The 25,722-nt window shown below is 42.7% G+C and overlaps 1 protein-coding gene across 1 annotated transcript in view; it reads left to right on the forward strand.

Moving 5' to 3' along the window:
- Positions 1–15,128: 15,128 nt before the first annotated feature.
- Positions 15,129–25,722, forward strand: part of Phc2 (polyhomeotic homolog 2 (Drosophila)) — a 96,284-nt gene continuing 85,690 nt past the window's right edge. Inside the window, exon 1 of the mRNA XM_013020511.1 lies at positions 15,129–15,297. The gene's annotated coding sequence lies outside the window, so the exon portion shown is untranslated. The remainder of the gene's footprint in view (positions 15,298–25,722) is intronic.

The following is a 25,722-nucleotide window of genomic DNA, read 5'->3' on the forward strand; positions in this document are numbered from 1 at the left end:
CCAGAGTTCAAGCCCCACAGCTGACAAAAAAAAAAGAAAAAAGAAAATCCTTTAGATCGTAGAGCTTAATTATAATGGGAAAAATAAAGTAAAATCAGGAATTCTAGGGAAGAAATTAAACAATGGTGGAAATGGAAAAGAACAAAGTTAAGGGGAGAGATTCAGTTTTGTTTTGTTTTGTCAGTCATGGGGCTTGAACTCAGTCATGGGGCTTGAACTCAGGTTGTAGGTGCTATTTTCACTCAAGACTAGCACTCTACCACTTTGAACCACAGCGCCACTTCCAGTTTTCTGGTGTTTAACTGGAGATAAGTGTCTCACAGGCTTTCCTGCCCGTCTCCCCCCGCCCCCACCAGCTGGCTTCCAACTGCAATCATCAGATCTCAGTTTTCTGAGTAGCTAGGATTACAGGCGTGTGCCACCAGTGCCCAGCTGAGATTCAGTTTTAAATAAGGAGTAGGCTTGACCCATTTGATAAAAAGTCAGGAAGCCAAGGTGGCTGAAGAAGCTTAGCCAAGGGAATAGTAGAAGATAGGGTTGATGTAGGGGCAACAGAAAGTTCCAGATAGAGCTGGGAGCAAGTGGCTCACGCCTGTAATCCTAGCTACTCAGGAGGCTGAGATCTGAGGATCTCGGTTCAAAGCCAGCCCGGGCAGGAAAAGTCCGTGAGACTCTTAGCTCTAATAAACCACTAGAAAACCAGAAGTGGTGCTGTGGCTCAAGCAGTAGAGTGCTCTCCTTGAGTTGAAGAGCTGAGGGACGGCGCCCAAGCCCAGAGTTCAAGCTCCACGACCGACAAAAAAAAAAAGTTCCAGATAGTACTGATAAATTGTTGTTAGGACTTTCATGGGTATTTTTGTGCAGATATGCCACTACTGGGACTTGAACTCAGGGCCTCTCACTCTATTCATAGCTGGGGCTCTTCCAGTCAAGCCAAACCTTCACTTCTGGCTTTCTGCTGACTAATTGAAGACAAGAGTTTTATCTACTGAATTCGAAGCAAGATTCTCAGGTTTCATCCTCTTGAGTAGCTAGGATTATAGATATGAGCTATTGGTGTCCAGTTTAGGAATTTGAATAAGAAGAGGGGTTGTTGTAGGGGTTTGAGCAGAAAATGGCAATCTTATTTATATTATAAACAATCTTTTAGGCTATTCTGAAAGAGTGCTGGAGGGGATGAGTATCAAAGAGAGTGGAGTGATAAGCAAGAAACTATTGCAACAATTCAGGAGAATGTTGGCTAGAGCCATGATGACAGTCTTGGGTTTGAGTTAAGACATGGTTAGATTCTAGATGTATTTTGAAGGTAAAAGATGATGTCAAGACTGTGGGACAAGTTTAGAAGAATTTAAGAGTTTTCTTTGAGGTGTTAAGCTTAAAATGACTAATATATAGCAAGTGGTAGTTCAATCGTGTAAAGTATTAGACCATTTACTTAGGTGTATGTGTATGTGCATATATGTATGCATTCCTTGTGTGGTATTATGCATATATACACATAGATATATTGTGTTTAGACCTACTTCTATCCTTTAGCAGCCATGTGACCTTGGCAAGTCACCTAACTTCTTTGGAATGTAGAAATAATCAGGCCTATTTCCTGGGGTGAGGGGTTTAAAATCATGTCTAGAATTTGCTTGACACTCTGCCTAACAAAACACACTTTTTCCCAGGCTGCAAATGTGGCTTAGGGTAGAGTACATGCCTTGGGTTCAATTCCTCAGTACCACATAAGCAGAAAAAGCTGGAAGTGGTGCTGTGGCTCAAATGGTAGAGTGTTAGCCTTGAGCAAAAGAAACTCAGGGATGGGGGGGAGAAAATAAAAAAAAGAAGCAGCTCAGGGGCAGTGTCCAGGCCCTGAGTTCAAGTACTAGGACTGGCAAAAGAAATGCTTTCTAATTCCTCTCCTTTGTCATGTGAGCAGATCTCAAAGACCTGCTATTAAGAATGAAAGAGAAGTAGTACAATAAGACTTCCAAAGCTGAGTTAGCCAAATCTCCATCTGGCTTTCATTCTGAGGATACCCACCCTGGGAGCCAAGCCACTGTGCTGTGGAAAGGTCCAGGGCACAAGGAGGGCATCTGTAGGTTCCAGCTACCTGGCTAAGGCCTCAACCTCCACTACCAGACTTGAAAGCTTCAGAACCTTCAGATAATTCCAGCTGTCCCAGCTAATGCTGAATGGAGCTGAGATGAGCTGTTCTTGCCAGGCCCTATCCAAATTGTAAGTTTGTGAGTAAAATGAATGTCATTTGGGGTTGGTGTGATGGCTGGGACTCTGTTTGGGGGGAGACAGAGGTTTATGATGCATTTGCACCCAGAAAATCCATTTATAAAAACAGATCCTTTATCAACAGACATCCTCAGCTATTTGTCAGTGACTCTGACCAGAAGTCTTCCTGAAGCTGGGCATGATGGTGCACATCTATAACAGCAACACTGGAGGAAGCTGAGGCAGGAGGATTGGGAGGTCTGGGCCAGCCTGGACTGCATAGTGAGACCTTGTCTCAAAAAAAGTAAAAAATCATCCAGGAGAGCATGTCATCTCCAGGGAGTCACCCACCCAGACACCTTGAAATAATCGTAATCTGACCTCTCAAACCCAGTTTTCCACCAGGTCCTCATGTTCATCCCTATGAGGCATGCTATATCCAACTCTATCTCAGCTTTTTCTTATATTAGTCCTTCTGTATGAGCTACCTTTCCTCCCTTGGACTCCAGGAGTCTGGATTTCCAATTGCCTCCTTTCAAATATTCATGGGCTTCCTTCTTCCCTACCTAAGGCAAAATTCAAGACCTTCCTGTGTAAAGAACTTCTTCCCACTTCCTTAAACCTGGAGGTCTCGACCACATCCCACAATCATGCAGAACACAGTAATTTTGAGCTGTGAAATCCCAGAAGATGAGAAAGGAAGGCAGAGAGAAGGTGGCCACCCCAAGCTGATAACCTCAGCTGCCGATGCAGAGTAAAGAGAAAAGAATCTTGATGAATCTGTACACATGATTTGGAGTATTGCATCAACTCTAGCCCTACCTCCCCCACCACTGAGTTTTACTGGTTCTCAAAGCATATCTAACTTATGTTTGAAACACACACACACACACACACACACACACACACACACACACATCTGTTCCCACAGTGGCCCTGCCATTTCCCTGCTATTTTGCTGACCCCATGGTCTCTCTGTCTTCCTCCTCCAACCTCTGAAGAGCTTCATCCCTCCTTCCAAGACAAATTGCATATAGCTCCTCCTGCCTGGCATAGCTGTTGCTTGCAGATGCCCAAAGCCACACTGCCAGGGCTCAGAACAAATATGGCATGGCCTGCTCAGCTGCAGCTTCCTGAGGCACTGTTCCACCAGATGCACCCCCAGCCCAGCATCTCCCTGAGCCCCCTCATTGATGTGCAATGGATGGAGGCAGGATGGGACAGATGGACTGTGCATTTGTTTGTTAGAAGTGTTGTAACAAAGCACTGCCTAAAGCAGTAGCTAGACAACAGAAGTCATTGGCTCCATTTTGGAGATATGAGATCAGGATGTGGTCAAGAATATTCCTTTTGAGGTTTATGAGGGGGAGTGAGCCTCTGTCCTTGGTTTATGCATGGATTTCCTCTCAGAAATTCTTCACATTATCTTCTACAATGTGGGCTATCTGTGATTAAATTCTCCCTTTTTATAAGAATACCAGTCAGAAAGCCAGACACCAGTGGTTCACACCTATAATCCTAGCTACACAGGAGGTAAGATCCAAGGATCACGGATCACCATTCAAAGCCAACCTGGGAAGGAAGGTTTGTGAGACTCTTATCTGCATTTAAACACACACACACACACAACACACACCCAGGAAGTGGATCTATGGCTCCAGTGGTAGAACATTATTCTTAATCACAAAAGCTCAGGGACAGTGCCCAGGCCCTAAGTTCAAGCCCCACAATCAACAACAAAACAACAACAACAAAAATACCCCAGAATACCAGTCATGCCATCTCTTGTACATCTGTCTTGACGTCACACCAGAAAGATGACATCACACTCAACATTGGCTCCCTGGGATTAAGTCTCACATGCTCTACTTGTCTCTAATCTGTCTCTTGCCGGACTTGTGCCTGCCACCATCTTGATCAAAACCTAGGCCTTGATCCTGGGCCTTGCCTTTTATTCTTCTACATCTCTCAGTGAAGGTCTCAGCTCTTGTCTGTGGTCCTTTCCACAAAGGCCTCTCTGACTTGAGGCAATTGCTCTTTCCTCTCAGACCTTTAAAGTTGGAGATACCCTAGGATCAGAACTATCTCCTGTGGTTTCCCTAATCCCTGCTCACACCTTTACAAAGATCTTTCATTCATCCTTTCCCAAATTGCCCGTTATGAGCCCATCAACTGAGTTCTGATGGGATCCTGGGTCCCTAAAAAGTATAATTCAGATATCCCTTTGGACTTCACTGGCTTACAACTATAAATGAAACTATAATATAATTTCAATATAGATATTGACATTTCAACCCTGCACCAACTGTGAACACTTGTTGCATCATGGGTCCTAGGGACCTATGACAGAGGCTGGCATACATGGCAGGTCAACAATGTTAGTCCTCTTCTTGGATAAGGTTCTCCAGTGGCTCTGAAATGACCTCCAAATAAAGCCGTATGTTCAATGCAACTTTGCATTGGTTCTCTGTTACTATATCTCTACCTTCAGCCATATCAAATCACTTTCAGGTCACCAAATAAGCTACTTCTCTCATGCTTGCAGGCTTTGCAAACATGCTTCATCTATGTGACTGTGGTCAAGAAAAAGTAGGAAGCAAGGGTGAGGATGGTGGAGATGGCAAGAATACCACTTTGCGTGTACTTTGCATATATTTTCACGTGATTTGCTTACATTGGCATGCGTTTTACACATGTTGTTTCAGACATCATAATAGTGATGTAAGTAAAGTCTGCTCTTTCTATCTTACGGTTGAGAAAGCCAAGGCTTCTGAAATTAAGTAACTTGCTTCAGATTACTCCGGTAGGAAGTGGCAAAGTAAGGATTTGAATCCAAATCTATTTCACTAAAAAAGAAAGAAAGGAAGAAAAAGAAACAACAACAATCAAAGGGGAAAATACCCAACAACAACAGTCTATCTAAGCCCTGCTATTTCTTTGCTAGTTTTTAGAATTCAGCCTCTAGAGATATCCAGACTCATTTAAATGTAAGACTCTACTATCTCCTAAGTGGACAGCCATGAACCAGTCACTCAACCTCACTTAAGCCTCGGTTTCCTCATCTGTAAAATGAGTTAGAGCCAACCTAGGAAGGTTGCTGTGAGATTAAAATGAAATCATGGGCCAGGCACTGATGGCTCATGCCTGTAATCCTAGCTACTGAGGAGGATGAGATCTGAGAATCATGGTTCAAAGTCAGCCTGGGCAGAAAAGGCCCTGAGACACTCCCACTCCCACCCCTCCACCCCACTCACCCCATCCAGTTCAGTGCTTCATGAATGCTAGTCAGGCACTCTACCACTAAGCCACATTCCCAATCCAGAACTGAGAGACTCTTATCACCAATTAACCACTCAAAATCCAGAAGTGATGCTGTGGCTCAAAGTGGTAAAGCACTAACCTTGAACAAAAGAACTCAGGGACGGCACCCAATCCCTGAGTTCAAAAGCCCCATGACTGATTGAAAAAAAAAAATGAAATCATGGGTATAAAGGGTTTGACATGTGCCTAGCTTGTTGTATGGTATGAAAGTAAATGTTCTTCATTTGCTGTCATTACTTCTACCTTCTGCAAATAGTTGTCTCTCTCCTACCCTGTCCACAAGAGCTCTGTGTCTTGTCATAGACACAGTTTAAGAGCTGCTTCTCTACAGATCGCTAGGGGCCAGGCCTACACGAGTCTGTGGAATAGCCTATGATTGATCCCAGTTAGAGCTGGGCAGGTCCTGTCTTCTTTGGCTGAGGCCTCAGGAAGCAGGATGCTGCCTGATTTATGTCCCCATTGCACCAGGGCTGACCTGGAGGCCTCTACGTGTTCTAGCATCAGACAAGGCCATAAAATGAAATTGGTGCTGCAGGTTTGTTCTTTTAGAGCCAAGCTCTACACTATGCATCCATCTTAGGTCAGTGCCCTGCAGGATGCTCCCCGGGAAATGGTGTATGTGACTGCCCTGTGTGGTCAGTCTGCTGGGAATTCAGGATCCCTGGCCTAACAGCCAGGGACAATAAACAGAAGGAACATTGTGGTCTCATGTGTTTTGGTAATTTCAGTGACCATCTAATTGCAAATATCCCCCAATCTACCTCCTTCCAGCCTTGGTCTCAGCTGTCTACTGGCTTGCTGGACACTTTCTCCTACATTCTCCACAGTTGTAAAACTGAACTCATCTTCAGCCTTTGCTGCTCCTTCTCTTCTTGGCTCTACAGAGATCTAAGAAATCTGCCTCCTCATGGTGGGACACAGCATCTTCAAATCCTTCCTTTGCAAGTTTACCATCTCTTCATGTCACTGCATGTCTTCTGAAATCAACTGGAAACTCCTGAAATCCAGGGACCATCGTCACTAGAGTTAAGTGGTGTCCACTTACCTGACTTACACATTTCTATCAGGATAAAAGACATGTAACAGGACCCAGGGTTGATAATGGAGCTGGTCTTAAGAAGAGAAATGCAATCTGGACCATTAGTGTTCTGAGAATCTGAGCACTGGCTTTTATTTTCTCTCTGCAGATTGACTAGCTCTTTCCTTTTCCTGATCTACATGGTGGAAAGTGTCCACTGGTGACAGTTCTTGCATTTAGATCACCTCCATTTAAGAAACAGAGTAGGCAGAAAGCTTCCAGGGGCATGGAGACAGGATATGATTGGCTCAGCTTGGGTCAGGTCTTTTGTGGTCTGAAGTGAAGGACAGACCACAGGTATATTGTTCTCTCAGCTCTGGCAGTGCAGGAGGAAGGTGAGGCCATTCCTAAAATTATATTCCAATTTCTCACATGAACCAGTTCCAGAGGCAGAATAACCACTTGGCCAGGTTTAGTCACAGCAATGATCCCCTTCCTTTCTTTCTTCCTTTCTTTCTTTTTTTTCTTTTTGTCAGTCGTGGGGCTTGAACTCTGGGCTTGGGCACTATCCCTCAGCTCTTCAACTCAAGGTGAGCCTCTACTGCTTGAGCCACAGCTTAACTTTTGGTTTTCTAGTGGTTTACTGGAGATAAGAGTCTCATGGACTTTCCTGCCCGGGCTGGCTTTGAACCGTGATCCTCAGATCTCAGCCTCCTGAGTAGCTAGGATTATAAGCGTGAGCCACCAACACCCGGCTCTGATCCCATTTCTTTGGTACTATTTTCCCCTGTTGGTTAAACTTTCATTGCTGTGACAAATACCTGAGAGAAAAAACTTAAAGAAGGAAAGACTTATTTTTAGCTCACAGTTTCGGAGATTTTAGTCCTTGAGCCCTTGGGTCCATTGATTCTGGGTATAAGGTAGGACTATGACAGCAGGATCATGTGGTGGGAACAGGTAGCTACTCATCTCAAAGCAGACAGGAAACAGGAAGAAAGGGGCCAGAGACTCTCAAAGACATAAACCTCCCAAATAAATTCCAGCTAGGTGGGCCAGTAGGTCCCCACCTCCTCAAGTTTCTACTACCAGCTAGGAACCAACTCCCACACATATGATCCTCTGGGGGACATTTCACATTCAAACTACAACAGTATTATAAATCTTTTTATGTACTATGAATTAATCTTTATATCAAATCAGTACACTGGGTACTATTATTCGTGTGTGTGTGTGTGTGTGTGTGTGTGTGTGTGTGTATGTATGTATGTGTGTGTGTGTATGAATGCACCAATTGTGGGACTTGAACTCAGGGACTAGGCACTGTTCCTGAGCTTCTTTTGCTCAAGTTAGAGCTCTGCAACTTAAGCAACAGCTTCATTTTTGGCTTTTTTTTGGTAGTTTATTGGAGATAAGAGTCTCACAGACTTTCCTGTCTGAGCTGGCTTGAACTGTGATCCTCAGATCTCAGCCCCTGAGTATCTAGGATTACAGGCATGAGCCTACCCCACATCGGGCATCTATTCACTTTTATATGTAAGATTCAGAGACAAAGGAAGGTTAAGAAATTCACCCAGAGCCAAGTGCCAGTGATTCATGCCTATAATCCTAGCTACTCAGGAAGCTGAGATCTGAGGATCATGGTTCAAAGCCAGCCTACGTAGGAAAGTCTACAACACTCTTATCTCCAATTAACTACTAAAAAGCTGGAAGTAAAGCTGTGGCTCAATTAGTAGAGCATTAGCCTTGAGTGAAAAGGGGTAGTGCTCAGGTACTGAGTTCAAAGTGCAAGTACAAAAAAAAATTTGAGGGCTGGGAAGGTGACTCAGTGGTAGAGTGCTTGCCTTGCATGCATGAAGCTCTGGGTTCGATTCCTCAGCACCACATAAGCAGAAAAACCAGAAGTGGCACTGTGGCTCAAGTGGTAGAGTGCTAGCCTTAAGCTGAAGGGCTGAGGGACAGCGCCCAGGCCCAGAGTTCAGGCCCCACGACCGTCAAAAAAAAAAAAATTAAAAAGGAAGGAAGGAAGGAGGGGATAAAAGGGGAAAAAGGGGAAGGGAAGGGAAGAGAACCAAACTCACTGAGCTGACAGCACAACCATTCTAAGTTTAAGCAGTCTTGCTCAGTCACTGTATCACACTACTTCTCAAGATGTCGGAAGTCACCCTCAAACTAATGGAATCAGAATCCCTAGGGAAAGGCCTAGGGAATCATCACTTTCACAATTGCATAAGTGATTCTGATGCACAGCCAGAAATTAGGCCTAAAACGGCCAATCTAAAACTCAGCAGCAAAGCCTGGGGCCATGTGGTTAGAACAAGGCTGTTTCCCAGGATTTTAAAGTTTATCTAATTATATGAACATAAGGCCTGCTGAATAATGTTCACTGATTGTAACCTTTTCACAAGGGAGAAACTCAAATCAAGATCTATTACAAAAAGAAACCACCTCTGGGGATCTTCAGGCCAAAGACCTGCTCAGGGGACTTGCAGATGAGACATCTTCTCAATGGACTCCAGCTTGCAGGCCCCCATCCTGGGGAGAGTCAGGACTGATGGTACCTGCCCTAGTTCCTGGACTTTGATCTCCCATCTGACCTCCTTCTCACCCCTGCTCTGTTCTGACACCTCCTGCTGGGTTGACCTCATCTCTGACCCCAGTCTGCCCCAGTTTTCAGCCTCACTGCTCTAGGCTGATATCTCACATCCCATCATGACAGCTTGAGACAGGACAATATTTGTATCAGCCAACCATATTAGGCTCAAATGCCATCTCTTGTAATGATGCAATGGCAAATGGAATATTCATTTCAACAGAAATGTGTGTGACTCAGAATGGAATTCCAGTATCTTAAACCAACTCAACACTCCCCAATCACGAAATATAGACACAATAAGACTGAAATAGCCATTGGCACCGACTGGAGCTCATGCTTCCATCTTGGGGAGAAAAAAAAGTTTTTTGAGGACAAGCTCTATGATGGCTTTTGTATTAACATTGGAGATGGAAAAAAACCCATTATCTCTATCCTCAAAGAATTTTCTAATATTTCATTCTGCTGTTATATCCAGAAATAATTTTCTAAGATTAATTGTACAGAAAAGAAGAAAAGCTACCACATTGAAGTGATATTTCTAGCTTTTTTCCAAGGCTCCAATGTCTTTCAAATGGAAATGTGGGGAAGCTTGGAGAAGTTGGTGCTGCCTCTGAACAGTTTTTAAAAGCCTGCACCAGAATTTCAGGCCCAAGATGACTGCAGCCTTCTTAGCAAAGGGCTAAGGATTGGGGTTCATGACAGTCTGTTCAGCTCATGGCTATCCTCTCAATTGATGTGTGTGCTCTTAGACAACACAGACCAACTCTATGGTCCAGAGTGTCTTCAGAACATGTCTTTTTGGACTGGGAAGGTGGCTCAGTGGTAGAGTGCTTGCCTTGCATACATGAGGCCCTGAGTTCGATTCCTCAGCACCACATAAGCAAAAAGCCGGAAGTGGCGCTGTGGCTCAAGTGGTAGAGCACTAGCCTTGAGCTGAAGAGCTGAGGAACAGTGCCCAGGCCCAGAGTTCAGGCCCCATGACCGGACCCAAAAATAAAAAAAAAAAAAGAACATGTCTTTTCTCTCTGAATGCCCAGTACCTCAAAGAGTGTTATCCAATGTTTGTGGAGTAGATGAAGAGCTCTCTGAAGTCCTTCGCAATTCTGGTATTGTAAGTCTGTAATCTTGGGACTTGTTGAGGGGAATATTGAACTAGCCAAGAAGAAAGAGGTTAGTTCCATTCCATCTTGTTAGTATCATCTGTCACCTTCTCTTTCCTTCTTCCTTTCCTTCTTTCCTTCCTTCCTTTCTTCTTTCTTTCCTTCCTTCCTTCCTTCCCTCTCTCCTCTCTACTTTATCCCAAATATATTACTGTTGAATTGTATTTCCCAAAGAGACATATTCAACTTGTAGTTCCCAGTTACCTATAACTGTGATCATATGTGGAAATAAGTTATTTGTAAACAAGGTCTTTGTCAACACGCTAATATGAGGTTGTATTGTGTTTATCTGGGCCTTAATCCAATAATTAATGTCCTTATGAGAAGGAGATATGGACACAAATACACAAGAGAACACCATGAGACAACAAAGGCAGATTAGAGTGATGCACCCACAAAGGGTTGTTAGGAATTGCTAGCCATCACCAGAGGCTAGAAGACACATAGGACAGGTTCTCTCTCTGTGTGTCCAAGATTTCAGAAGCCATGATGTTCAGACTTCTGGTTGTAATAGAATGTATCTATTATTTGAAGGTACCTGGCTTGTGGCATCTTGTGGCAGCACTAGGAAATGAGTGTGCTTATCCAAAGCCATTATTTGGAAATCACTACACTGATGCCTATTAGCAGAGCCCTAGAGAGCTCCAGTGGCCTTGATATCTCTTCAATTGTACTCTGAGGATGATTCATTGTGTCTATTGTGGGTTGCTGAAATCTAAAAGTCTGACTCACCCAGGGAGAAGGGAAGGAAGCTTAATACAATATAATTTAGCAGGAGAATGCTAGGAGGTGAGGAGGAGGGCTGTCAGCTGTTATCCTTCCCACTAGGGATAGGCCAAGAAATAAAGAGATTTCATCATTATAAGAAGATGTCAGAGTCACTTGTTTTCAGTCATTTAATAAATATATATGGAATACCTACTTTGCGAGGCACTGGTGGGAAAAGTGTATAGATGAATGGGGGAAGAATACTAAAGAAATATTCCTTGAGTTCTGAGAGCCATGCTGGAGTTGGAGACATAATGGTTAGCAGCATGGAGTTGGGAGTCCAATAGTCCTGACTGGAATCCTAGCTCTGCCACTGATTTCCACTGAGATCTTGGACAAGCTTCTTTATCTCCCTGGGCCTTTCTTAGACTTAGCGTGAGGGTTAAGTAAGATCATTATTGAAGAGCAAAGTTGTGTCCTAGAAGTAACTCAGTAGAAGTGAAAGCTGACTTAGCTGAAAGACTTCTGCCCATCTCAGGCTCCCCCAGCCACTTGAATACTCAAAGGTGGAGAACAGGAGAACAAGTTAGTCTCATTTTACAAATAATGGAACTATAGCTCAGAAATGCAAAATACCTAGGCCAAGTTCACACACAGGGTCCCAAGTACCTGGTCTTCTTTTTATGGATAATGTCCATCTCCAAGTCAGAGAGCGCTGAAGGGGAGCATAAGTCTGCCACAGGACCTAAGGTATTCCACTTTTGCGGCAGATACCTCTGTAGAAAGTACATTTACTGGACTTTATCTTTTTTTTTAATTATCAAACGCATTGCTAAGTACTATAGGGAGTGCTAAGCAATTTGTATTTGTAACTCATTCGATCCTAACAAGAGCATTTAAGATGGGCACGATTTGTCCAATTTTATAGATATGCAATTTAAGGCATAGAGAGATTAGGGAACTCCCCTAGTGTCACACAGAGGATTGAGTTATGGGATCAGGATTCACATCTGGTTCTTGGGCCCCAAAGATAAATGTTTTTAACTACTACTCCATTCTGTCATACCTTGGGGTGAGGAGACATCAGAGTATCTCCGTTGTGAAAGGCAGGGGTATACTAACACATCCAATGATAAGCAGCTTGTTGGTGCTATTGCTGTCATAAGACTATGTGTAATCTGACCCTTTGGAGTGAATGGCAGGATGGGGCCTGTATAGCTCTGAAACTCTGAGTCAACAGCCTCTCATTCCTGGCCTACTTCCTGAAAGCTCTTTGCATCTCAGCTTTGGAAGTCTTTGAGTACAAAAAGCTCATTTCCTGCAGTCAGGAAAGACGGGACAAGTTCCTGAAGACAGCTCATCTCCCTCATTAAGACACTCATAAAAATGTTGCACAGAGGCTGACTTATGGGTCCACTGTTTGTCAAGATCCTCCTCTACAAGGAGCCACTCCGGTAATTTGGTGCTAGGAGATGTGCAAAAGAAACCAGCTCCTTTGAGTCCTGGAATTATTTATGGTTCCAAGAAGAGAGAATGTCATTCGGAAAGTTAACAAGCCTTCACCAGCACAACAGACTGTTTAATGTGCGACAGGGGATGAAGAAAGCTTCACAGTTCCAACACCAGCTAGGAAGACTTGAGAAATCCCATACACATGAGCTGTTTTGAGGAAAGCTCTAAGAACAGAATGACAACAGCCAACAAATATGGGGCCTTATCTTGCCCCAGGCCTCCTGTTCTAAATGCTTTGTGTTGGGGGCAGTAGTGAAGTTTGAGCTCAGCGCCTTGATCTTGCTAGGCAGGTGCTCTACCACTTAGGCTATGCTCTCAGTCCTGTACCTAATATTTTTGTGTTTGTATGTGTGCCTTAATTCATTTAATGCCCACAATATTCCTGTTTTACAAATGAAGAAACTGAGGCCCAGAGAGGTTCTATAACTTGCTCTGGGGCACACACAACATCTAATGAGTGGCAAAATCAGGATTTTAATGTAAGTTTGCCTCTACATTTGTGCTCATAAGCACTAAATTTGGATGGAATTCGGTTTTAAGTCCATCTAGTAAGATAAAATGTACTTACTTTCAAAATGACCTGTGATGATCCCTTAAAGTGCCTCAGAAGTAGTGTAGTATATGTGGGAGAACCACTGAGCTAAGCACATGTATATGCAGATATTCGCACTTTTTAAACTACTCTGATTTGATAGGTAAACTGTCAAATCTGGCAAGGGAATTCTAGAGTGCCTCTGCCAAGCTGACTGTTCTCTTTTAATATTTTCCCCTACAACCAATAAATGTCATGTTCTATGATATATTTGCTGTAGAATCAAGAGGTAACTTTCTTGAAAGTTCTACTAGACAAAAGGTTCTAATGCCCAATTCTAAACTAAATGAACCTGGGCAGTGAAACTCTATATTAACCTTGGAGCCAGGAAGACCTGAATTTGAACCCTAAATCTGTTTACTTATTGGTGTGTAATTTGCCAAAGCCTCAGTGTCTCGATTTGTAAAATGGTCAGAGCAAATTCCAGTATGTTCAGAACATTGAATTTAAACACTTCGGAAGTAAAGAGGTACTATTAGTAAATATAAATTACAGTAATTAAACACTTAGCTCTTTGTAACTTCTTGATCTAAGGCAGGTCACATCCCTCTCTGAGCCTCATTTCTTCTCATCGGTAATGAGAGTACATAGTGTTCTGGAGGCTAACTTCAAAAGTCATTGTAAGTAAAAGAAAAGCATGGCAGATTATGTGTTAGGATTGTCTCAACTGCTGTTATACCTGGGATTGTGAGAAGGTGTTGGAGGACCCCTGCTGGAGAAAATAATTCAAGAGACTCTAGGGCTGAAGTCCAGAAATGGGCTTAAATCTTCACTTTTTCCCTTCTGTGCTGTTGTGTGACTTTGAGGAAATGGTCTAATCTGAGCCACCACTTTTCCCACTATCAAGTGATGCTATTAGTTACAGATGTCATAGGGTTCCCTCAAGAATCATAGTCTATTGAAAGTGTTAGGAACATAATTTTGTTGTGCTTGATGAGTGTGTGTGTGCTGAATCTGAATCTTCCAGGCTGAGTCAAATTCAGCCCCTCTGGTGTCACCACACGAAGCTCAGGTAGGGGAGATGCTCCTGGGGGAGCCAATGGGCTTCAGTGCCTCCCCTCACCCCGTACCCCGCCCGTCTAGACGTTGCCATGGCTACAGGTTCAGACCCGGAGCAGTATGGGGGCGTGTTCATCTCAACCCCCGCCTTCCAAGAATGACCATTGGCTGAAGCAGACACGTGACGCGCCCCCGCTATGCTAATATATGGTAATCGCCCCCACGCCCCTCCTCCCCGGGCCGCGTCCGAGTAGCCGGCAGGGTGTGCGGCGCGGAGCCGAGGGGGCGGGCTGAGGGGCGGCCCTCGGGAGAAAGCGGCCAGGTGGAGGAGGAGCAGCGCGGAAACGACCGCAGGTAACGGCGGGCGGACGGGCGGGCGCGTGCGCGCTGGGGCCGGCTCGCGGCAGGCCGACGGCGGCGCGCGCGCGGCGCGGGGGGCGGGGGGGGGGGGGCACACCCGGCGCCGCTCTGCCGGCTTACCCCTTTGGACACCTAGCTGTCACGGCGCGGCCCGGCGAGGCGGCTGGCGTCAGGCCGGGCCGCGCGAAGGCCGGGGCATTGCGGTGGGCACGGGCAGGCGGGCGAAGACCCAGCCACTGGGAAGAGTGACGGCGAGCTTTGAAGCCGGGACTTGCCGGCGGCTGCGGGAGACCGGCTGAAGACCCTGCGGTCGCCAGCTTTGCTTTCTGTGGGGGAGGCGCGGAGCACCCCCTCCTCCCACCCTCGTCCGGGGCTTGGAGAGCCCCGCCGCCGCCGCTCAGCCCCGGGGCCGGACGCGGCCTGCGTGTCCTCCGCTGTCCTGTCCCGCGGAGCGCGGGGAGCCTGGGGCCTAAGCACGGCGCCCCCTCCTCAGCCGCGGCCTGACAGCCCCGGCCGCAGCCACTTGTGACCCTGAGTCCGGCCTGGGGAGGGGGTTGGGGTGCGGGGCGAAGGCTAGAGTGGCGCAGCGAGGGGGTGGGGCGGAGGACACGCCGCCGAGCAAACGGTGGTTGTTGGTGCTGGAAGGACGAGCCCCTAAAGGAAAAGTAGACCCCCAGGTTTGAGAGAGAGAGAGGGATGGCCAAGGAAGCCACGGGCCCCTGGTTTTGTGTGCTGGGCGACGATGACCTTACACCCGTGAGAAAAGGTCACTGCTGGACACCTGGATCGGATCTGTCATGTACAGAGGAGGCGCCTGTTTAACGTGAGTTTCTAACAGATTTCTTACACGGCAAGATTTAAATCCATCTTCCTCCGCCATGTCCCCTCCCAGGTCTGCTACCCAAGAGTTCGCTTTTAATTAGTACCCTCCTCCTCCTCCCCCACTTCGCTAAAACTAGGGCCGGCTTTAGACTCGCAATGTAATTTAGCCTTTCGCTAACAATGGTTAGGATAGGAGATGAGCCATTAATATTAAGCTTGCCCTGGGAGGTTTAGTGTGTAGGGAAAAGGTTTCTATCACCAGTGGGAATGAGAAACCAACGTGTTCCAGTCTGAGCCATAGGCTTTCCTTCTTAGGTCTAAAGCTATTTCTTCAAAATCAAGAGGACATGAAAAGTGTCAAGAACCAAATGGGATTTTTTTTTTTTTGCAAATGAAGTGCAGATTATGCTTCCACGTCGTTTTATCATGGCAACAGCAACCTCTTGGGGTATGCCAGATGCTATGTCTTGAGGACGCATAAAATGAATAAGAGAAAATTAGTCCTTGTCTTCAAGGAAGTCGTGGGAGAGATGAAATTGTGAAATTGTTGGTGTAAGTGGTAACAGCCTAATGGATATATATGTGTGTGTGTATGCATATATATATATATATATATTATAAAGAGATTTGGAAACACAGAAGAGGGAACAGTTCATTGTCTAGAAGAACAGTGCAGGCTATCCAGATAACACATTTAAACAAGGTATTGAAGGGCGAGTAGGAGTGTGCCTTGCAAGGAAGGTTGGAAGGTCAGGATCACCAAAGCAGAAGGATCAGTGAATTCAGACATTTAAAAAGAATAATATCTCTAGGAAGTAGCTTTTTATTACCACCATGGCTTTTCCCCCCTTATTTTGTAATATAGGTTTCCAAAAGTTACCTATATTTCTATGACAATTTCAAGTAGTATTTTCCTTCTGATTGTTTTTCTCTCCTATATTTTACACTTACCACTTTTTCTGATCTTTGTTGCCCTCTTTTTCTTGTAAGAGTCCCATAACCAGAATTACAAAAGGTTAGTTTTCAGATAGAGACCTGAAAAGTGGCCACAATATATTAGTACTGCTGCATCCTAGGAAGGCAGATTTAAACCATAGAAAAATGGAATGTGCAGGTCAGAGCTAGTAACAATGATGAAGGGAAATGAGCAACAACATGAGAAATGGAAGGATCTGATTAAGAGGATTGGACTGTGGGGTAGATCAGGGGAAGCAGTTTGAGAGAGAGCGTGGATAGAGATAGAAGGATAGAAACCACTCTTATGTGGTGCTAGCTGTATAGGACAGCAGTGAGCCTGACAACCTCCAGAAACTGTGTAGGGAAGGACAACACCATCTCCTCTATAGAAAACTTCCAGTGCCTCCTCCTTTTGGTTCTATCTCCCATCTAAAAATCTTATCCTCTTGATTCTAATTTCCACCCATGATTTGCTTTCATAAGGTTCCTTCTTACTGAGGTCTTACATAGAGAAAACTCTATTTTACTGCCTTAGCATCTATCTCCAAAACTATAAATAGTTCATTTTAGCTCATAGGCAGTCAAATAGCCAGCCTATTTTTACTTCCTGGTCATATGGAAGGCAGCTATATATGCCACTATATTACTACCAATTCAATTTCCTGGTCATTGATAATAGCACAAGGATGGGCCCATAAGTGGAAAGATAGGTCTCATCCCAGAATTCATCTAATGTTTAAATCAGACTTTTCAGCTTTATGAAGAAGCGAAATGTTAAATATCTTGAGGAAATCCTGGAATTTTTCAGTGTATATACCCTGTAAGTGGTGGGGAGTATGTACATATGTGTTTGTGTGAGGGGAGGGAGAGTTATTGGTCAAAAGAGGGAAATTAAAGTGTGTCAGATGGAGAAGGTAATAATGAAAGCTATAAGGTTAGGTAAGTTCCCTAGTATCCAGTTTTTTTTCCTCAGTGTTTTATACTTTTAATTACAAAGATCTTTTGCCTCGCTGGTTGGGTTTGTTCAGATTTTTTGGATAGGTACTCATAGTTATAAATGTCTCTTAGAACTGCCTTTGCTGAATAGCAAAGGTTCTGATAAGTTCTATTTTTATTTTCATTTGATTGTATGAATTTTAAAATTTCCTCCCTAATTTCTTAAGTTACAGACTAATAATTCAACAGTTTATTGTTCAATCTCCATGTATTTATGCAGTTTGTATTGTTATTCTTTTTTTGGGGGGGGGGTCCGGTCGTGGGGCCTGAACTCTGGGCTTGGGCACTGTCCCTCAGCTCTTCAGCTCAAGGCTAGTGCTCTACCACTTGAGCCACAGCGCCACTTCCGGCTTTTTTCTTTTTGCTTATGTGGGGCTGAGGAATTGAACCCAGGGCCTCAGGCATGCAAGGCAAGTGCTCTACCACTGAGCCACCTTCCCAGCCCCTGTATTGTTATTCTTGCTATTGATTTTTAATTCTATTCTGATCTGGTAGGCCACAAGAAATAATTTCCCTTTTTGTTGTTATTTGTTAATGCTTTATGACCTAAAATGTGATCTATGTGGGAAAAAGTTCCATAGGCTCTGAGAAAAATGTCTACTCTGCAGATGTCAGATGTGATATGCTATAGGTATTTATTAAATCCATTTGATCTCTAGTGTAGTTTAAATCTGAAGTTTGTTGATTTTTGTTTTGTTTTGTCGGTCATGGGGGCTTGAACTCTGGGCATGCGCACTGTCCCTCAGCTCTTCAGCTCAAGGCTAGTGCTCTGCCACTTGAGCCACAGTGCTACTTCCAGTTTTCTGAGTGGTTTATTGAAGAAAAGAGTCTCTTGGAGTTTCCTTCCTGGGCTGGCTTTGAACCGTAATCCTCAGATCTCAGCCTCCTGAGTAGCTAGGATTAAAGGCGTGAGCCACGAGCGCCTGGCTGAAGTTTATTTTTTTTTTTTGTAAATGATAATCAATAAGAATAAGTATTGGGGCTAGGAAGGTGGCTCAGTTGTAGAGTGCTTGCCTTGCATGCATGAGGCCCTGAGTTCAATTCCCCAGCACCACATAAGCAAAAAGAAAAAAAGCCAGAAGTGGCGCTGTGGCTCAAGTGGTAGAGCGCTAGCCTTGAGCTGAATCGCTGAGGGACAATGCCCAGGCCCAGAGTTTAGGCCCTACGACTGGACGCAAAAAAAAAAAAAAAAAAAAAAAGGTATTAAAAGCCACCCACTATTTTGTATCTGGATTCATCTGTCCCTTTATATATAGTAGTGTTTATTTCATGAATTTGAGTACATCAACATTCTGTACACATACTTGCAATCACCCTATCTTCTTGATGGATTGTTCTCTTTATGAATATATAGTGACCTTTTTTGTTTCTTCTGCTTAATATTGATTCGAACTCTAGTTTGTTTGATAAGAATTTAGCTACTTCTGCTTGCTTTCAGATGCCATTTGCTTGCAATACTGTGTTCCTTTCTTTCACTATAAATATCTTCTTGTCTTTGCCAATGAGTTGAGTTTCTTGTAGACAGTACCAGCTGGGTCTTGTTGTTTTTTTTAATCCCTTCAGCCATTGGGCACCTTTTTTTTTTTTTGTCGGTTGGGGCTTGAACTCTGGGCCTGGGCGCTGTCCCTCAGCTCTTCAGCTCAAGGCGAGCGCTCTACCACTTGAGCTACAGCGCCACTTCCAGTTTTCTGGTGGTTTATTGGAGATAGGAGTCTCATGGTCTCTCCTGCCCGGGCTGGCTTTGAACCGCGATCCTCAGATCTCAGCCTCCTGAGTAGCTAGGATTACAGGCGTGAGCCACCAGCGCCCGGCCATTGGGCACCTTTTAATTGAAGAGTTAAGACCATTTACACAGTGTAATTATGGAGAGGAATGAACTAACTTCTCCTTTCTTTATCTAAGAGGTTTCCTAAGTTAATAATATTTGGTTCTTTCTCACTTTTTAGTTGTCCATCAGTTCTTTTAGTGAGATTTCCCAAGCTCTCCTGCTTGTGTCTATTTTTCGTCTTCTTCTGTAGGTGTATTTCTTTAGGTATTTTCTTTAATGTTATCTTAGTGGTCATGAATTGTTTCATGAATTGTTCATAGAAGGCCTTTATTTCTCATTTGATTAGAAAGATAGTGTGTCTTAGTTGGCAGCTATTTGTTTCAGAGCTTGAAATGCATCAGTCCATGCTCTCCTGACCTTTTAGGATATAAGGTAAGAGGTCTGCTGCCCTGCTAATAGGATTGCCTTAGTAAGTAACTTGGCCCTTATCTCCTGCAGTTTTCAGTAGTCTTTCTTTGTTAGGACATTTGGCATTTTAACTATTTTATGGTATAGAGAGAGGTTCTTTGCTGGTCATACATAGTTGAGCTTTTAAATACCTCATGTACTTGGATGCCCATTTCCCCCCTTAATTTGGTGAAATTTCTTCTATAATTTAATTAAATATGTTTTCTATGCCTTTAGTCTATATCTCAGTGCCCTCTTTGACACAACAGATTTCTAGGTTTTGTCTCTTAATCATGTTTCAGAGGTCTTGGGTTTGTGGTCATAATGGCCTTTCTTTTTCTTTATTGCCTTCTGAATGTCAATTTATTAGCATGTCTTCAGTGTCTGATATGCTTTCTTCTACCTGGTCTGGTCTATTGGTACTTTGCATTGAATTTTTAATTTGATTTTCATTTCCAAGGTTTCCATTTGATTTTGTTTTTATTTTCAGAATCTCTGTTTACTGAGTTTCTCATCCAAATTATTGAATTTTTTTAAATCTAATTTGACTTCACCCTCTTGGAGGTCATTGATCAGTTTGTAAACTGAATGTTTTTGGCATTTCAATATCTTTTGAGAATCAAGAACTTTCGGAAGATTAGTGTTGCTTGTGTTGTTGTTTGTTTATAATCCTTACGTTTCTAAGTTACAATTTAGACATCTGTTAGGATAGCTCTCTCTTCAAGTTTTAGGGAGGGCATGATTTCTGGTACACTAAGTAGGGACTAGTACACAGTTATCAGCTTCAGGGTTACATTGACATTTTTTTTTTGGTCGGTCGTGGGGTTTGAACTCAACATTTACATTTTGTTTGTGACCCAAGAGCCATTGCTGGCTCCAACAAACTTTTCAGCCTGCTGTCTGGGAAGGCTCCCATTCACTCCAGAGCACCCTCTGGTTTGTGCATCTGAGAGTAGTAAACATCCAACCTTTGGGGTGTTGCTTGAGTATGTTAGAGTCTGGGAGAAGCAAAAATCACTGCAATCTTCATTGGCAGAACAAAGGCAATCTGACACTGTCTGCTTGTCTCTGTGTTTTAAGATCATTCCCAGTAAGGTAATAGACTAAAGAAATAAAATGATCCACCAGACCTGGGCTTAGAGTTGCAGTGCTTCCCAGGAGCAAAACATGCAGCAGGGAGGCAACTCCAGAGACTGACTTAGGCTCAGAGTTCTGAGTCTTCACAGTAATCACAGGCAAAGGATCCTCCTCCTGATACAGTAGCTTGAGGCCATTGATCACCCAGCCCTTCATGACACAAACTCCCTGCTGATTAAACTTCCCAACAGCCCATGTCCAATCCTCCCCATTTCTACAACTGCATACTGTGGCTGTCTCCCAAATACACACTTTGGCAGAATATCTCCAGGCTCTGGAATATCTCCCCTGATCTGGAATATTATAAACCAGAGTGATGTCACACTTTTACCCCAACAGCTTTGAACTACAGGGCCCTGTCTACCATAATTATATGGATTGCCTATATATTCTTCTCTTACTTCTGTAGCTTATGCTATTTATTCCTTATCTACCACATGGATCATCAAAAATTTTATTTCTAAAAAAGTGTTTTCCCTCCTTCCTGGCTTTATAATCACTTGAAACTGACATCAAATTAATTTTTTCTTGTTTTTGTTTCTATAGTTATTGCTCTTTTCAAAACCAATTTTTCTTGCCCCCCCTTTTTTTATCCCTCTCCCCTCTTCTGTCTAAGCAATAATTCAACTAAATGCTAAGCAAGTCCCACACCAGCCAACATAGATTCCCATGTGGAAGAAATCAGACAACTCTGGGCTTATGTTGCCTTTGCCTATTACCTAGGTTCTTCTCATTTAGTGTGATTGTTCTTATTTCCTAATCCAAATGTGGTCAGAATAAACCTAGCAATACATGTCATTAAAGATACTAAGAGACTTCTGGTCCGGTCTGAAACAAACTTGGGCAGCTAAGTACTCTCCACAATGTCTTTTGGATGGTGGTAGGTTCTCCATAGGCACTGTTGTAGTTATGTATTGATATATAACAAATACCTCCAGAATTAGTCTTAAATATTTCTCTGTTTTTAAGACTCAGTTCCAGCATCACCTCTCAGAATCATTTCCCAGCTTGTTTTAATTAATATCCTGATGTATCTTAGCACTTAGCACCTAGTTGTAATTTCTAGGATGATGTACTTTTCAGACCCATAACTTCAATTTCTACTATGCTTTGAATATATTAGATCTTTGATAAATGGTTTTGAATGCACTTAAGAATAATTCTTACTTTTATATACTTTAACTTTATTCTTCAGAAAAGTTAGGTATACTACATTGTTTCTAGGTATACTGCACTGTGCCTATGTTAAATACAACTCTTCATCTCTCTATTGATAGGCTCATATATTATAGTTCCTGGAGATAAAAATGTGAAGTATTTCTTATGTCAAAAACTATTTGATATACTCATTACCTTACATATGTAAGTGTCTATACATCACTTTGACAAAAAAATAAAATAAGTAAATAAATAAAAATATGCAAAAAGGAAAAAAAAACTATTTGAAGTTAAACTATTTAAAGCCTTAAATTTGACAATACCTTTCCCTGTAAGCCTAGCCATATAGGAAGCAGATATTGAGAAGATCACAGACCATGGCCAGTCCCAGCAAAATTTTGCCATAACCCCATCTCAACCAATAAAAGCTGGTAAGCATAAATAGGAACATCAAGCCAGGCACTGTTGGCTCACTCTAGTAATCCTAACTACTTAGGAGGCTAAGATCGAGGATCATGGTTCAGTTCTATCCTGGGCAGAAGAGTCTACTAGACTCTTACCTTAGAAAAAAACGAAGTGGCGCTGGGAAGGTGGCTCAGTGGTCCAGTGCTTGCCTTGAATGCATGAGGCCCTGGTTCTATTCCTCAGCATCACATAAGCAGAAAAAGCCAGAAGTGGGGCTGAGGCTCAAGTGGTAGAGCTCTGGTCTACAGCTGAAGAGCTGGGGGACAGTGTCCAGGCCCAGAGTTCAGGCCTCACAACCGACAAAAAAAGAAAAAAACGAAGTGGCTCTATGGCTCAAGTGGTAGAGTGCTAGCTTTGAGAGAAAAAAAAAGCCCTGATTTCAAGCCCCAGGACTGTCACAAAATAAAGGAAAATCATAGTCCAGTCTGACCCAGACATAAAATGTAAGACTATGTTTAATCCATAACTACTAAAGCCCAGCTTTAGTAATAATGCCTGACTAGCAAGTACAAGGTCTTGAGTTTAAACTGATGTAACACCAAAACAAAAACAAAATGGAAAAGAAAAGAAAACACCAACAAAAAACTACTTGACAACTCACCTACTCTACTGAGGACTTCTTAACCTCTGTAATTCCTTTAGTCTGAAGTAAATTATGGCCCTAAAAGTCATAGGGTGTTAAAGTCAATATTGGTTCATTATTCATATATTTGATTTTACATTTTATGAAGTCAGGGTCTGTGTCTAGCTAACTTAATGCTATAGCCCCAATACCATGAACTAATAGCTGCTTAAATAATATAGGTGAATAAATTAATGAAACCCCACTATTGATAACTCATGCCCCATATGGTTATCTAAGTCCTGACTTCTGATCATTTAGAGCCTTAAGTTTGATTTCAACATTTCACATCTTGGTTCTTGACTCCTCTTGCCCAGGGCTTTTTCAAAGCTTCCTTGTTTGCCTAGAACTAAAGTACCAATTTGTCTCTTTGTCATCCTAATGAGTAACATATTCCCTTAGGAAAATATTCTTTTGTCTACACCCAGAAATATCTACCCATCTATATTAAATCTGTTCTTAAATATTTGAACTAAAGAGAATTATATTTAAATTTTAAATAAAGTGAATTTTAGACAAAAACCAGAGTCTACAATTTTTGTGACTATATTAGACTGATTGACTTGTAAGCTTCAGCAATTCAATGTACATTAATTTTTATACCAACCTGTGAATCAAAGGAAAGGAGGGAATTGAGTGTATAAATATGGTTGCCAGGGCAACTTCTCCTGACAGAAGAGAGAACCTCACAGGAATTTATACAGGCCCCAAGAAGCAATGTAACCTGATCTTCCTCTGCTCTTTCTGTTGAGGAAAGAAGATGTGAAAACACAGACACAGATAAAGGAGGCTTGAACATCTCAAAAGACTTGAGTATACTATTCAGAGCAAATGATGGCTATCCTAAGCAGAGTTCCTTTTGAGGAACCATCTATAAATTCCAAGCCTTTGCGATTCCATCTCTGTATTACCTGAATTTAACAATTATTTATTAGCACTTTCTAAATGGTTCATTGCCCCAAAAGGAAGATGATTATGTAAGAGCTTGGAAACAGCTTGGAGATAATTGTATTATGCATAGCAGACATCCCATGAATTTTACCCAGATTGCCTTTTTGAGTAAAGAGTGATATGGACTTAACTCTTTGTTTTTAAATGTTGTTTCTGAAGAAAAACCATAGCACAACTGTATTTTATGATATGTTTCTATTTTTTATTATCATTCCTGAGAAAAATCTAGCCAACTGATCCATCAGCCATATCCCAAGGTAGATGTTCATCTAATAACAGTGTATTTTTCTGTAGATAAAGAACCAGTAAAGGGTAGGTTTACCACCCTAATAGCTAAAATCACAAGCACTATTCTTATTTTCATTATAAATCATGGTTCAAGGTTCTAGAATCTTGGATAAGAAATGTGATTGAAATACTGAACACTGTCCCAGATCTGAAGACTGCCTTCCAGTGTCTCCTTTTCTTTTCGTCTTCTTTTTGCTTTGTGCTTGTTACAAATAAAGCTTGCATTCTCCCCTCCCCCTCTGTGATCTCCATTCTAGTCAACTTTCTCTCTGTGCTCCCATCTTATTCTGTACACTGAGGATAATCATAGGTCCTTCCACAAATATAGAAATAAAAAAAGTGGGAGAGAGCAGGAAAGGGGTGACATTGTCCAAAAAGAAATGCACTCATTGCCTGATTTATGTAACTGCAACCCCTTTGCATATCACCTTTATAGTAACAATTTTAAGAGAATTATAGAAATAGATGGGTTAACTCAGTAAGGTACATAGTAAGCCATGTCTGAGTTTTACCTTTAATTATGTCCTGAGATCTCCCGGATAGTAGAGTAAATTCTGTTTGAAAGTAGAGAATGTGGAGATGAGTAGAGGGTATAATAACTTCCCTAAAGTTGTACAGTAGTAAGTTTGGGCTCAGATTGTTCTCATCTTTAGTGCAGCACTGCCATTTTCCATTCTATTTAGCAAAAGAAAAAGAATAAGAGGGGGATACTTGGCTTTTGGAGCACTTTGAAATAGAAATTACTTTTTTTTTGGGGGGGGGGTCCGGTCGTGGGCCTGAACTCTGGGCCTGGGCGCTGTTCCTCAGCTCTTCAGCTGAAGGCTAGTGCTCTACCACTTGAGCCACAGTACTACTTCCGGCTTTTTTTTTCCTGCTTTTGTGGCACTGAGGAATTGAACCCAGGGCCTCATGCATGCAAGGCAAGCTCTATACCACTGAGCCACCTTTCCAGCCCCTGAAAATGAATTTTTTTCTCAAAGCCAAATGTGAGAAATGGTTGGGGAAGTAGAATATGAAATAGCAGGTGTTGTTTGTGTCAGATTTTTAGTACATACATCCCCAAATCTTGTCTCTGATCATGATGATCCTTGGAGGGCAATATCATAGCTCCTAACTGTGACAGAGCCTAATTACAAGGAAAAACTAACCACATCTCTCACTGACTTTTAGCATCTGCCTGTGTCTTTTTTCATCTGAGTATTTAAACTTTGTTTTTTTTTCAATTTCACAATATTCATTTATCCAATAATCATTTTCAAAGTTTCTTTACCTGTTCAAGTTGCAGAATAAAGAAAAATAGCCAGAACCTAATCCTAGTACTCTAGAATTATCTTAAGAAAGACAGACATGAAAACTATTACATTGCTATAAGTAGTACTCTAATAGGAATATGACCAACGGATCTTGAAAGCTTAGAGGAAGGACCCCTTAACTCTGCTTAGAAATGTTAGGAATATTTTTCTGGAGAGAGTGACATTTGAGATACCAATTAAGTATAAGGAGGGCCTCCTCAGGTAGACAGAAAACAGGGTATGTGGGGGGGCAGGGGGGAGGCTGGGAAGGGATGTGAAGGGTAAACAAAGGAGGAGGCTGCAATGCTTGATAAGAAATGTACTCATTATCTTGCCCATGTAATT

Source organism: Dipodomys ordii, unplaced genomic scaffold, assembly GCF_000151885.1.
Source record: "Dipodomys ordii isolate 6190 unplaced genomic scaffold, Dord_2.0 Scaffold51, whole genome shotgun sequence".
Lineage (NCBI taxonomy): Eukaryota > Metazoa > Chordata > Mammalia > Rodentia > Heteromyidae > Dipodomys > Dipodomys ordii.